The 10,000-nt window shown below is 41.5% G+C and overlaps 1 protein-coding gene across 1 annotated transcript in view; it reads right to left on the bottom strand.

Annotated features, from left to right (window-relative positions):
• LOC118385708 (FRAS1-related extracellular matrix protein 2-like) overlaps positions 1–10,000 on the bottom strand; it is a 264,046-nt gene that overhangs the window by 149,113 nt on the left and 104,933 nt on the right. The window lies entirely within an intron of this gene.

Consider the following 10,000-nt stretch of genomic DNA (forward strand, 5'->3'; position numbering starts at 1 on the left):
AATCAAATACAAATAGAGAACACATGTCATTGATTGAACACTGGAACCACTCAAAATGGATTTAACCTGTTTCAAATGATGCGACACAACCAATATAAGCCAGTTCAGAGAGCAAACAGGTTGTTGAAGGTGGGAAGGAGAAAGTCTGAGAATGGATACTGTAGTACAGTGCATTGTAGGCTGTATGTTGTACAATGGATGAATTGTATGGCCCTGAACATTGTGCTTTCCATTTATTAACAGTACTGACTGCTCAATAGATTTTGACTGGTTGCAGGTTCATATCAACAAAGAACAAGAATTACAGTGTCACAGAGACAAAGGACAAGTTTGTGAGATGCAGGGTACAGTACTGTAAAAATAGGGGTACAAGGAGGAGGAAAAACAAAATTGCAAAGAGCAAAGCAGGGTAGTAATTTCTGATCAACGTTGAGCTACTATGATAGAACATGTATTCGTTCATCAAAAGACAATGACGGAAAAATATGAAATATTTTTTTAGATTTAAAAATGTACCTCTCCCTGAGAATTGTATATTTTGAACAATGTGTCTTCTATTTTTCGTTGTATTGTTTACTGACTGCTTGAGAGTATATATCATTTTGATCACTTTGTTTATGATTTGAGAGCAGTGTTTGATTTTGAACACAGGTAAAACTGTTTTGAGACAGACAGACACAGACAGACAGACAGACAGACAGACAGACAGACAGACAGACAGACAGACAGACAGACAGACAGACAGACAGACAGACAGACAGACAGACAGACAGACAGACAGACAGACAGACAGACAGACAGACAGACAGACAGACAGACAGACAGACAGACAGACAGACAGACAGACAGACAGACAGACTCTCTCTGTCTCTAAGGTAAACTGAATGGATATGTCCACAGATAGAGAGGTGAAAGGTTACTTCCTCTCCTCCTCCACCTGTATCATCTCTCTCATCCCTCGCTGATGTCATCTCTAGCTTTTGAAGTTCTGCTAAAAGGAGGATCAACTCCTTGGGGGTGATGGCTGCCAGTCATAATCCAGGACCCAAAGCCACTGCTGTGTCTCGATTTCCACAGTCTGCACATTGGTTGAAGTGTGTTTGTGTTCAGTGTATGTTTGTGTTCAGTGTGTGTGTGTTCAGTGTGTGTTCAGTGTGTGTGTGTGTTCAGTGTGTGTGTGTTCAGTATGTGTGAGAGAGTGAGAGTGTTTGCTTTCCCCTGACAACCGGCGCCCACAGTAAAACCCACAGTAATTGCAGCAGTGTACACAGAGTATCGAGAGAGGGCGAGAGGGAGAGAGAGAGTGAGAGCGAGAGAGAGTGAGATGGCGAGAGAGAAAGCGAGAGAGAGCGAGAGAGGGGGGAAAGAGGGAGAGAGAGGGAGAGAGGAAGAGCGAGGGGGGAGAGAAGGAGAGCGAGGGGAAGAGAGGGAGAGAGCGAGGGGGGGGAGCGAGGGGAGAGGGAGAGAGTGAGCGAGGGGAGAGGGAGAGAGCGCAAGAGAGGGAATTAGAGAGGGGGAGAGAGAATTGGAGAGAGGGAGAGGAGAGAGAGAGAGAGAGAGACAGACAGACAGACAGACAGACGACAGACAGAGACAGACAGACAGACAGAGACAGACAGACAGACAGACAGACAGACAGACAGACAGACAGACAGACAGACAGACAGACAGACAGACAGACAGACAGACAGACAGACAGACAGACAGACAGAGGGGGAGGAGCTAAGGTAAACAGACAGTGAGAAAGAGAGAAAGAGAGACAGACAGAGAGAGAGAGACAGAGAGAGAGATAGAGACAGACAGACAGACAGACAGACAGACAGACAGACAGACAGACAGACAGACAGACAGACAGACAGACAGACAGACAGACAGACAGACAGACAGAGAGACAGAGACAGAGACAGAGAGAGAGAGAGAGAGAGAGAGAGACAGAGAGAGAGAGAGAGAGAGAGAGAGAGAGAGACATGCCAAGTCCCATGGGAGCAATTAGAGAGTTGTATTGTATTTCAAGTCAGTAAACTGTTCTGTACCACCTACACTATTAGAAAAAGGGTGCTGTCTTACACCAAAAAGGTTCTTCAGCTCTTCCCAATAGGAGAACCCTTTTTGATTCCAGGTAGAACCTTTTTGGGTTTCATGTATTACCCAGTGTTATACATGGAACCCAAAAGGGTTCTAACCTGGAACCAAAAGGGTTCTAACCTGGAACCAAAAGGGTTCAAACTTCTTACCAAAAGGGTTCTAAACTGGAAACAAAAGGGTTCTAACCTCTTACCAAAAGGGTTCTAAACTGGAATCAAAAAGGTTCTAACCTCAAACCGATAGGGTTCTAAACTGGAACCAAAAGGGTTCTAACCTCAAACAGATAGGGTTCTAAACTGGAACCAAAATGGTTCTAAACTCAAACCGATAGGGTTCTAACCTCAAACCGATAGGGCTCTAACCTCAAACCGATATGGTTCTAAACTCAAACCGATAGGGTTCTAACCTCAAACCGATAGGGTTCTAACCTCAAACCGATAGGGTGCGCCTACTGTGACAGACAAAGAGCCCTTTTTGAACCGGTTTTTCTAAACACACAACTCAAATCAAATAATATCTGACTCTTAACATCCTCTAAGCACATACTAGACGTGCAGAGCCTTTGGAAAGGATTCAGAACATCTTTTCCACCTGTTGTTACATGACAGCCTTATTCTAAAATAGATTCAAAATAAATACATCCTCAGCACAAGAGTACTTAATTACAAAGCGAAAACAGGATATTAGATATTTTTTGTAAATGTATTAAAAATACAAAATAGCAATGCCTTATTTATATAAGTATTCAGACCCTTTGCTATGAGACTCTAAATTGAGTTCAGGTGCTTCCTGTTTCCATTGATCATCCTTGAGATGTTTCTACAACTTGATCGGAGTCCATCTGTGGTCAATTCAATTGATTGGACATGATTTGGAAAGGCACACACCTGTCTATGTGTTGACAGTGCATGTCAGAGCACAAATCAAGTCTCCGAGACAGGACTATGTTGAGACACAGATTTGGGGAAGGGTACCAAAACATTTCTGCAGCATTGAAGGTCCCCAAGAACACAGTGGCCTCCATCATTCTTCAATGTAAATACTTTGGAACAAGCAAGACTCTTCCTAGAGCTGACCGCCCAGCAAACCTGAGCTCCTTCAACAAACCAGCACCATCCTAGTTTGTTGGTGGCAATCGGGGGAGAAGGGCCTTGGTCAGGGAGGTGACAAAGAACCTGATGCTCACTCTGACAGAGCTCTAGAGTTCCTCTGTGGAGATGGGAGAATCTTCCAGAAGGACAACCATCTCTGCAGCACTCCACCAGGCTTTTATGGTAGAGTGTCCAGACGGAAGCCACTCCTCAGTAAAAGGCACATGACAACCTGCTTGGACTTTGTCAAAAGGCACCTAAAGACTCTCAGACCATGAGAATCTTGATTCTACAGACAAAGGATGAACTTCTACACAGCCTTTTAGAGGCCCTATCGAGATTTGCATTGAGGGCGGAGAGAAAACATTTTGTTTTAAAGGTAATCTCCTGCAATTCTCCACATTTTGCCATGACTCATGTCATGTTATTATGATATCTGAGTGAGAATGAATAACACTATCAATGTGGCCCCCCCTGGAGGTCAGGGCCCCTGGGCACGTGCCCTGCATATCCCACCATGATTACTAACAAGTACAGATAGCTGACTAACTACCAATCAAAACACCCAAAATCTTTGGGTTGCTGGAGTCATTTTCATTCTGGGACGTTTCTCTTTCCATATCAAATTCAAGACTGAACTTCAAATCTTTTCTCAGTACCCTGAAGGAAGCATGCTAACAAAGCTATGTAGTCTAGTATGAATATATATATATATATATATGTATGTATGTATGTATGTATGTATGTATGTATGTATGTATGTATGTATGTATGTATGTATGTATGTATGTATGTAGGCTAGTCTAGGGGGTGTCCTCGGATGGGGCCACAGTGTCTCCTGACCCCTCCTGTCTCAGCCTCCAGTATTTATGCTGCAGTAGTTTATGTGTCGGGGGGCAAGGGTGAGTTTGTTATATCTGGAGTACTTCTCCTGTCCTATTCGGTGTCCTGTATGAATTTAAGTGTGCTCTTTCTAATTCTCTCTTGCTTTCTCTCTCTCAGGGGACCTGAGCCCTAGGACCATGCCCCAGGACTACCTGACATGATGACTCCTTGCTGTCCCCAGTCCACCTGGCCGTGCTGCTGCTCCAGTTTCAACTGTTCTGCCTTATTATTATTCAACCATGCTGGTCATTTATGAACATTTGAACATCTTGGCCATGTTCTGTTATAATCTCCACCCGGCACAGCCAGATGAGGACTGGCCACCCCACATAGCCTGGTTCCACTCTAGGTTTCTTCCTAGGTTTTGGCCTTTCTAGGGAGTTTTTCCTAGCCACCGTGCTTCTACACCTGCATTGCTTGCTGTTTGGGGTTTTAGGCTGGGTTTCAGTACAGCACTTTGAGATATCAGCTGATGTACGAAGGGCTATATAAATAAATTTGATTTGATTTAGTATGAATATATATATATATATATATATATATATATATATATATATATATATATATATATATATATATATATATATATATATATATATATATATATATATATATATATATTATGTAGTCTATGTAGTCTAGTATGAATATATATATATTTTTATATATATATATATATATTATGTAGTCTATATAGTCTAGTATGAATATATATATATATTTAGATATATATATATATATATATATATATATATATATATATATATATGTAGTCTATATAGTCTAGTATGAATATATATATATATATTTAGATATATTATGTAGTCTATGTAGTCTAGTATGAATATATATATATATATATATATATATATATATATATATTATGTAGTCTATTTAGTCTAGTATGAATATATATATTTAGATATATATATATATATATATATATATATTATATATTTATATATATTATGTAGTCTATGTAGTCTAGTATGAATATATATATTTAGATATATATATATATTTATATTTATATATATATTTATATATATTATGTATTCTATGTAGTCTAGTATGAATATATATATATATATTATGTAGTCTTTTCACCTTCATTTTGACCATCGAAATTCAATCTTGATAAAGTTATCGTCAGATTAAATCATCTGTAGTGGTCTGCTGTAATAGCAGATTTGACTTGTTTGTACGGAAACAATTTTATCAAGAGAGTGAAAAAATGTCAATGTCCAGGTATTGAAAACGGGTCACAATTGGTATCTTTGATTCAACAGAGCTTTTATATAGCTTTTATTAAGTAGGAGCAAAGACGATTTAACGAAGTTCATCATAAAATGTGATATACTGCTGAATTGTCTGAATATACGTAATACGGGATTGTGGGACATTGACAAGGTGCAATAATATGGTATTTACATATAATGACATTTCATTGTCCATGTCCTTTTTTTATTTTTGACCTTTATTTAACCAGGCAAGTCAGTTAAGAACAAATTCTTATTTTCAATGACAGCCTAGTACCAGTGCCTTGTTCAGGGGCAGAATGACAGATTTGTACCTTGTCAGCTCTGGGATTTGATCTTGCAACCTTCCGGTTACTAGTCCAACGCTCTAACCACTAGGCTACCCTGCCGCCCCAGGTATAAAACAAAATTGAGCTGAAGGCTCCAATGATAGGACCAATAGGAGGCTGGACGAGTTCTCTGTCGCAAGTTCTCTGTTTGATGGCGAACTGTGAGGACAATTTGGTTACCAGTCAAGACCATCGCAGAGGGGTTACTAATTCAATGTTTTTAACATAGTGATATTCATTTTTACCAATCCCATACGTTTCATAGTATACCAACAGTAGGACCATTAGAGACGGTCAAAGGCCTTCTCCCCATTATTTGCCAGGACTACACAGGGTTATGGTACATCAGTCGTAAAGTATATCGACGAAGGAGTATTGTCTGATGCCAAGTTTATGTTTCACAAAACCTGTTAGATCAGGATGAACTAGTTTGGATAAAATAGTTTCCAGACGTTTGGCTAGAACGTTTGACGTACCATTTTATGTCACTAGTTTAATGAGGGAGAGAGGACAACGACGTGAACAGAGAGTTGGGTTTGTAGTTGTTTATGTAACAGATAGATAAACTAATCTGATCATGAATGTTTATCCATTTTAAACGAATCCGATCATGTACATACAGTACATCCATTCTAAACGAATCCGATCATGTACCTTACAGTACATCCATTCTAAACGAATCCGATCATGTACATACAGTACATCCATTCTAAACGAATCCGATCATGTACCTTACAGTACATCCATTCTAAACGAATCCGATCATGTACATACAGTACATCCATTCTAAACGAATCCGATCATGTACATACAGTACATCCATTCTAAACGAATCCGATCATTTACCTTACAGTACATCCATTCTAAACGAATCCGATCATGTACATACAGTACATCCATTCTAAACGAATCCGATCATGTACCTTACAGTACATCCATTCTAAACGAATCCGATCATGTACATACAGTACATCCATTCTAAACGAATCCGATCATGTACCTTACAGTACATCCATTCTAAACGAATCCGATCATGTACCTACAGTACATCCATTCTAAACGAATCCGATCATGTACATACAGTACATCCATTCTAAACGAATCCGATCATTTACCTTACAGTACATCCATTCTAAACGAATCCGATCATGTACATACAGTACATCCATTCTAAACGAATCCGATCATTTACCTTACAGTACATCCATTCTAAACGAATCCGATCATGTACATACAGTACATCCATTCTAAACGAATCCGATCATGTACCTTACAGTACATCCATTCTAAACGAATCCGATCATGTACATTCAGTACATCCATTCTAAACGAATCCGATCATGTATGCATGTACTCATATGTATGCATGCCATGTTTGCTGAATATCACGCCAGCCAACTCTGTCAGTAAGGGATTCCCACAGGTGAAGCACTGATATCGAGTTTAATCCCCTGAATCGAATAACCTTTGCAGCAGCGTGTGTTTTAATAACTGTAAAAGCTGAAGCAGTCATGCAGAGTATGATTTCTCCAGGCCTGTAGGCCAACCATATCTCTCAAAGCACTAACTAGGTCCACACACACACACACACACGCACACGCGCAAGCACACGCACACACACAGACAGATACAAAGACTGCAATCCCAGAATCATGCAGCAGCTGAGGATATCTTCATAAAAAACATAGCCCCAGTCTAGTTAATACCAGTGGTAGTTAGTGGACTAAAACAAAGCCCCAGTCTAGTTAATACCAGTGGTAGTTAGTGGACTAAAACAAAGCCCCAGTCTAGTTAATACCAGTGGTAGTTAGTGGACTAAAACAAAGCCCCAGTCTAGTTAATACCAGTGGTAGTTAGTGGACTAAAACAAAGCCCCAGTCTGCCGTGCCAATATATCCTCCAAACTCCGGCTTCGAGGGCATTATCACTTTTCTTCAACGGTTTACCAACATATTAAGATACTGATTGACATATTTTCATTATGACCTGCACTGAGGCTAGGAAACACTGGCACCACCAATAAATCCACGATAATCGAGAATTTCAAGAAGCATTTCTCTACGGCTGGCCATGCATTCCTCCTGGCTACCCCAACCCCGGCCAACAGCCCCCCCCCCCCACCCACCCCCCCCACCTGCAGCTACTTGCCCAAGCCTCCCCAGCTTCTCCATCACTCAAATCCAGATAGCAGATGTCCGGAAAGTACTGCAAAACCTGGACCCGTACAAATCAGCAGGGCCAGACAATCTGGACCCTCTCTTTCTAAAATGATCCGCTGCCATTGTTGCAACCCCTATTACCAGTCTGTTCAACCTCTCTTTCGTATCGTCCGAGATCCCTATGGATTGGGATGGATATTAACAGTTTGGGTCTAGACTGTGACCCCCTCTTCAAAGGGGGCTAATATCCATCCTGATCCTGCCTTTCTAAAGTTTTTGAAAGCCAAGTTAACAAACAGATTACTAACTATTTCAAATCCCACTGTACCTTCTCTGCTGTGCAATCCGGTTTCCAAGCTGATCACCGGTGCACCTCGATATCATAACCGCCATCGATAAAAGACAGTACTGTGTAGCCGTCTACATCGACCTGGCCAAGGCTTTCGACTCTGTCAATCACCGTATTCTTATCGGCAAACTCAACAGCCTTGGTTTCTCTAATGATTGCCTCGCCTGGTTCACCAACTACTTCTTAGATAAAGTTCAGTGTGTCAAATTGGAGGACCTGTTTTCCGGACCTCTGGCAGTCTATGTGGGTACCACAGGATTCAATTCACGGGCCAACTCTTTTCTCTGTATATATCAATTATGTTGCTCTTGCTGCGGGTGATTCTCTCATCCACCTTTACGCAGACGACACCATTCTGTATACATCTGGCCCTTCTTTGGACACTGTGTTAACAAACCTCCAAAAAGAGCTTCAATGCCATACTACACTCCTTCCGTGGCCTCCAACTGCTCTTAAACGCTAGTAAAACTAAATTCATGCTTTTCAACCGATCGCTACCCGCACCCGCCCGCCCGACGAGCATCACTACTCTTGACGGTTCTGACTTAGAATATGTGGACAACTACAAATACCTAGGTGTCTGGCTAGACTGTAAACTCTCTTTCCAGACTCATATTAAACATTTCCAATCCAAAATGAAATCTAGAACCGACTTCCTATTTCGCAACAAAGCCTCCTTCACTCACGCTGCCAAACATACCCTTGTAAAACTGAGTATCCTACCGATCCTCGACTTCGGCGATGTAATTTACAAAATAGCCTCCTCTACTCAGCAAACTGGATGCAGTCTATCACAATGCCATATGTTTTGTCAACAAAGCCCCATACACCACCCACCACTGCGACCTGTCTGCTCTCGTTGGCTGGCCCTCGCTACATATTCGTCGCCAGATCCACTGGCTCCAGGTCACCTATAAGTCTTTTCTAGATAAAGATCCGCCTTATCTCAGCTTACTGGTCACCATAACAACACCCACCCGTAGCACCCGCTCCAGCAGTTATATCTCACTGGTCATCCCCATGTCAGATGGCGCTGGAGGAGATGGCCTCCGTTTTACGGCCTCCTAACCAATTATGTGGATCTGCAGAAGGCGAGTAGGAAAGCTGCCTTTACCGTCAATATTACTCGTCAACGTGCAATCAATCATTGAACAATAAACTAGACGAGGTACGATCACGAATATCCTACCAACGGGACATCAAAAACAGTAATATCCTATGTTTCACGGATAGTGGCTGAATGGCGACATGGATATTCAGCTAGCGGGATACACGCTGCACCGGCAAGATAGAACAGCACACTCCGGTAAGACGAGGGGGGTGTCTGTGCATACTTATAAACCACAGCTGGTGCACGAAAATCTAAGGACGTCTCTAGTATATTGAGGAAGGAAGTCTTGAGTTTATTGTGATAAATTGCAGGCCACACTACTTGCCCAGAGAATTCTCAGCTATACTTTTTGTGGCTGTTTATTTACCACCACAATCAAATTCTGACACTAAGACCGCACTTAGTCAGCTGTATAAGGAAATAAGCAAACAGGAAACCACTCACCCAGAGGCGGCGCTCCTAGTGGCTCCTAGTGGCCGGAGACTTTAATGTAGGGAAACTTAAATCAGTTCTACCAAATCTCTATCAACATGTTAAATGTTAAGGGAAAAAAATTCTAGATCACCTGTACTCCACACACAGAGAAGCGTACAAAGCTCTCCCTCGCCCTCCATTTGGTAAATCCGACCACAACTCTATCCTCCTGATTCCTGCTTACAAGCAAACATGAAAGCAGGAAGCACCAGTGATTCACAGACTGGAACATGTTCCGGGATTCTTCCGATGACATTG

The sequence above is a fragment of the Oncorhynchus keta genome, chromosome 6 (genome assembly GCF_023373465.1).
Source record: "Oncorhynchus keta strain PuntledgeMale-10-30-2019 chromosome 6, Oket_V2, whole genome shotgun sequence".
NCBI lineage: Eukaryota > Metazoa > Chordata > Actinopteri > Salmoniformes > Salmonidae > Oncorhynchus > Oncorhynchus keta.